Source organism: Pseudophryne corroboree, chromosome 5, assembly GCF_028390025.1.
Source record: "Pseudophryne corroboree isolate aPseCor3 chromosome 5, aPseCor3.hap2, whole genome shotgun sequence".
Classification (NCBI taxonomy): domain Eukaryota; kingdom Metazoa; phylum Chordata; class Amphibia; order Anura; family Myobatrachidae; genus Pseudophryne; species Pseudophryne corroboree.
The window spans coordinates 39,244,844-39,250,326 of NC_086448.1; positions in this window are offsets into that span (position 1 = coordinate 39,244,844).

A 5,483-nucleotide genomic window follows, 5' to 3' on the forward strand; every position below is an offset into this window, starting at 1 on the left:
CATATTGAGAAAGCCCAAAAAGGAAATACTTTTAAATCAATCAAATTACTGAACCATCCCTCAATTCAATTAGATTGCGTAGATGAGAAACAATCTTATATAATATATACATTTATTATTTTGGGAATAGACAACATATTAATAATGGAGGACATTTTCCACAATGTTCCTTTCTTACTACACACTGATCCTCACACTCAGCATTCCCGAAGGCTGGAATGAGAAAGTGATGTTGGAGACCACCACGCAAAGATGGAGGAGAGAGAAGCAAGGTAGCAAGGGCCAAAAGGTTGGAGAACTCTGAGAGAGAGGAGAGGGCAGATACAGAAAGGAGAGCTGTGTCACAGAGGAAGCTGATATAGAGGACTGCAATAAAGCAGAGAGCAGGAGAAAGAGTAAGGTCAGGGAAGCAAGAGCAGCCATATTGGAAAGTAATATCATATTGGGAAGAGTGCTGCTATAGAGGAAAGTTCTGTAATAGGGGAGAGCACTGTTATAGGGGACAACAGAGTTATAGAGGGCAGAGAGGCCATACAGAGAAAAGGAAATGCAGCTACAGTATAGCGGCGAGTGTGAGCAGAGAGAAGAGGGGACTGTTGAGATCCCCAGTGTTCAGAGAATGTCAAGAAATACCCCTGTGCAATTCTGGATCAAGTCCAGTTGTCCAGAAGGAGTAAGGAGGAAGTCCAGACCCATTCCAGTTGGGAAGTTGAGATCTAGTCTAGGTGTACAAAGGAAGTCCATTAGCTAGATGCATCATCGCTTGGAAAGTGATAGAATGGAGAAAAAGCACCAGCCAATCAGCTCCTAGCTGACATGTCACAAGCCCTGTTTGAAAAATAACAGGAGCTGGTTGGCTGGTAGTTTATCACTCTCCATTTTATCACTATTCACAGGATGATGCATCTAGCCCTAATATCTAATCCATGAGTGGAATGTAATGTCACCCAAGTTCAGCGGCCGTGTAGGGATTTTTTAAAAGGGCAATCACTTATAAGGCATGGTAAGTGATTGCCCCTTGTGTTAACACGGAGTCCAAAGGAAGCCCAGAACAATTTCAGATGACTAGGTAAAGTTAAGATCTAGTTGAGGTCTACTAAGGGAGTGCAGATCTCCAGAGGTTGTCCAGGTATTTGAAAGTTGACTCCTGAGAAGAGATGTGGAGAATGACCATCCTGAAAAACAAGGGTAATATTTGGGTGGAGGCACCACGTCCAAGAAGAGGTGAGATCTATTCACACCAACCTACCTATCAATCAATACTAACATAACCCCAGAATAGGGAGGCCAATAACGGGATTGGTGGGATCCCAGGATTATGGCCCAAACATGCCAGAATTTGAATCTCGGTATTGGAGCCTCCAAACTGGGATCTGTGGGATTAGGTTGCACGTGCGCAGTTTTTCCAGGCAGTGCTGAGCACAAGCAGCACATTGCTCAGATGCTCAGTTATTGCAGAGACTGACTGGTCTATTTACTAAGCCTTGGATGGAGATAAAGTACCAGCCAATCAGCTCCTAACTGTCATTTTTCAAACCCAGCCCGTGACATGGCAGTTATGGAGCTGATTGGCTCGTACTTTATCTCCGTCCACCTTATCTCCATCCAAATAGAGCCCTATGTGACTAGGGCAAAATCCCATGTTGCGAGTACAGAGCAGGAATACAGGAGCATTGTGAAGACAAAGGTTTTATTGAGCCTCTAATTTTCAGTGACGAATCAGCCTTCCGCACCAGCGGGAAAATGAACAAGCAGAACGTTCACATGTGGGGACTGAACATCCGAGATTAACAGTAGAGAATGTGCAAGATTCCCCAAAGGTTAATGCCTTGTGTGCTATGTTCTGTAAAAGTGTATGGCCCCTTGCTTGCTTATCCAAGAAAAAACGTAACTGGAGTTTCTTATCGCTACAGTATATGCTTATTAATTGGATGATGCCTGAACTGCACGAATACAGTGACAACTTCATTTTTCAACAAGATTGAGCACTGACACAGCGGCACCACGAACTTAGCAATTACCTCGATGAAACACTTCCACAGCGCTGTATTGGCTGTGCGGCAGATGGCATGTCTCTCCCACACTGGCCATCACTAAGGGGGTCATTCCGAGTTGATCGTAGCTGTGCTAAATTTAGCACAGCTACGATCATTCACACTGGCCTGCGGGGGGAAGCTCAGCACAGGACTAGGCCGTCCCGTCTGTCAGTGCCGCCTCCCACCCACGCAGAAGTGCAAAGGCATCGCACTGCGGCGATGCCTTTGCACTTCAAGAGTAGCTCCTGACCAGCGCAGCTTTAGCGTGCTGGCCGGGAGCTACTCATCGCTCCTGAAGCCTGCAGTGGCTGCATGTGAAGTCACGCAGCCACCGCGGACCGCCCCCCCCAACAGTCTGGCCACACCTGCGTTGGCCGGAGCGCGCCCCCTCCTGCCCAGCGACCGCCTCTGTCTCAAAGGCAATCGCTAGGCAACGACGGCTGCCATGCGCCGGCACACTGCGGCACCGGCGCATGCGCAGTTCCAACCTGATCGCTGCGCTGCGAGAAACTGCAGTGAGCAATCGGGTCAGAATGACCCTCCCAAGTCCGTATCTATCAATCTGTGACTTTTTTTATGAGTATATATTTAAGACAAGGGGGCTAATTCGTGTTGGATCGAAAAGCGCAATGCAACCAGAATTACTGCATTCACCCAGCGGGTGCATGTACAGCGTCCGTCCTGCGGGCGCACCACAGAAAATGCTTTCTGCGGGCGCACCACAGAAAATGCAAACGCCTCTACCCAGGGCCGGTTCGAGCCCTCTCTGCGCCCCGGGCAGGAAATGGGGCGTGGCTTAATACAGGGGGCGTGGTCAGTTACACCCCCTGTACAGTAGTAGCGCCGCTTAATACTGAGCGGTGCGCGATGACGTCACCACGCACCGCACAGCAAAAGGTCCTCTCCACGAAGGGAAACTAGACGCTACGCGTGTAGTTCCCTTCACAGGAGACACAGCTGCACATCTGGGGGACACAGCAGGCAGCGGAGGGCACAGCAGTGGCGGATCTTGCCATGGTGCGGCGCCCTCCGGATGGCGCCAGCGCCCTCCGGAAGGCGGCGCCCCGGGCAAAAGTCCTGCTTGCCCGTGGCAAGATCCGCTACTGCCTCTACCTATCAATCAGGCAGATGCGTTCGTGGAGTGAGGGGGGCGGCAACGCTCCGTTTCCTAGAGGGATGTTGCGGGGGCAGAGGGCAGCAAAGGGGGCAGCGTTTTAGAAACGGACCTGGCATGGGCGTGATTGTGGCAGCTGCGTGACATCACACGCAGCCACCGTGATCAGAAACATGGTGGCAGGCCTCCTGCGCCAGCAGAAGGCAACCTTAAATTCTGCTGTCAAACAAGAATTGCAATGCAATCGCAATTTCTGCTTGATGAAGGGGGGGAGGTGGCGGATAGCGTGCTGGGCGGCCTCACCCTGCAATGGGTGACCTCCAGCATGCAATCTCATAGATTGCAAATTCTGCTAATTAGCAGAATTAGCAATCCTTACTAAATTAGGCCCAAGGTCTCCATCCCTCCTCTTCCGGTTAATCTCCAAGGTCTGAAGCGACATAGGACAACAGCTGTTACTGGAGTTGTCGCAGACATGTTAACGTCTGCTTGGCAAGAATTACACTGCCATGTTCATATATTCCGTGTGTCTCAAGGTACACAAATCAAACATCTGTTATTTGCTGTAATAAACTTTTACAGTTTCTTTACAAAACGGGGTATGGTGAGTGTCGTTACCATAGTCGTTGTTTTTTAAACTGTTAAAACTGTCTGTTTTGTAATAGCCCTGTGTATGTGATTTAACATATACATGTAAGTACACATTTTTACGTGTGTCTATTCCGAGCAGGGCCGGATCTAGGGGGGGCGAAGGGGGCGACCGCCCCCCCTAACACAGTCATAGCCATGCCCACTTTTGAGCAGAAGAGTGCTCTCCTGGGAGAACCTGAGGCAGAACGATGTGCTGCAGCTTATACCACAGCAGCATAGAGGAGCCAGGAGATCAAGGGTTACAGAGCATTTGCCCCTCACTTGCTGGTGTGTGGGTACTAGGGCTAATAAATACAATTACCCCATAGCACAGTCACATGTACATAGAACAATCACAAAGCTCTATCTCAGTCTCACTCAAAAAGTTCAGTCAGAATTGAGAGGGGGAGTTAGGATTGCAGATGGGAGGAGTTGGAACTGTTGAGGGAGGAGTCAAAATTAAAGTGTAAACCGCCCCCCCCAAAGAAAAGTCTAGATCCGTCCCTGATTCCGAGGTAGGATCTGACAGAAAATGTAATCACTTATTAATAAAACCATTAAACTATTATAATTAACTATCATTACTTACAGCTTGAAACTAATGGAGTTAGATTAAGTGGAATTGTCTCTATTAAAATCATTGTTTGTCTAGGGCTTGTACAGTAATTAGAGTCAGTAAATAGTGGAATTCATCCCTTCATTTTCAAATTTGGGCTGTGTTACACAGACAAACGTGGGACGGGAGGGTGTTCCAGTTGCCCGGAAGCCCCCTTGGCCAGTGGCTACTTTGTGCAGTATAAAGGGCAGAATGGAGCTGATGTACATGCCCAGTGGCAGCAGATTTTCCTACCAAGTCTGCCGTGTGTGACTGTGGATCTGCATGCTCAATCATCGCACCAAAGAGAGAGAATCTGGTAAGTGGTTACCGTGATCATTAGGCCTGCATATGTCTGATGTACTGTATTACATACTCTGCACTTTGTTTAGGGCAGACTAAAGCTTGTTATATGCTAATTATACATCCTTCATGGACTGGTGACAATCACTTTTATATCAATCCTTTGGAAACCCCCTCCGGAAATTCTGCGCTTGCCCCTGTGTTATGTAAATAGACAGCTGCTTTGCAAACTATTCTTCCATACAGTTTTATCCGCAAGGGATTATCTCTCATCCTTCTTATTTATTGTGTTTATGCTCTGCTTTTTACTTTACAAAATAGCAAGTGTATAGGAAACAGGTTCTTCCACAAACAAATATTTCACCCTTGTCAGAGTTAAGATTGGTTTTCTGGCAGAGGAAGATAAAGTTCTGAGGGCCTTATCAGGAATGATTGATAAAGAAAACTACATAATACATAAGTTACTATAATACTGCTTGTATTTATTTATAGTAACATTTTTGTAAATACTGTAATTTACTAACATCAAAGTTTGCATTTTGTTTAATTAGAGGTGAGAAAGACAGCTACATGAAATATTGTCACATTCCGAATTTCTTTCATTGTGTGGAATTTGGCCTTAAGTGTCCAAGCCCGCCCCCAAGCACAAAATACATAAGCATACAGTAAATTGGCTCTACTGGCCATAGCTTAGCCAATTTGCAGATTACAAATTTACAAAAACACAGGACCTGATGATGAGCTGATCTCACAATGGTTTGCGGAATGTATTTTGGGTGTTTTTGCACTGTACATGATCTAGAAC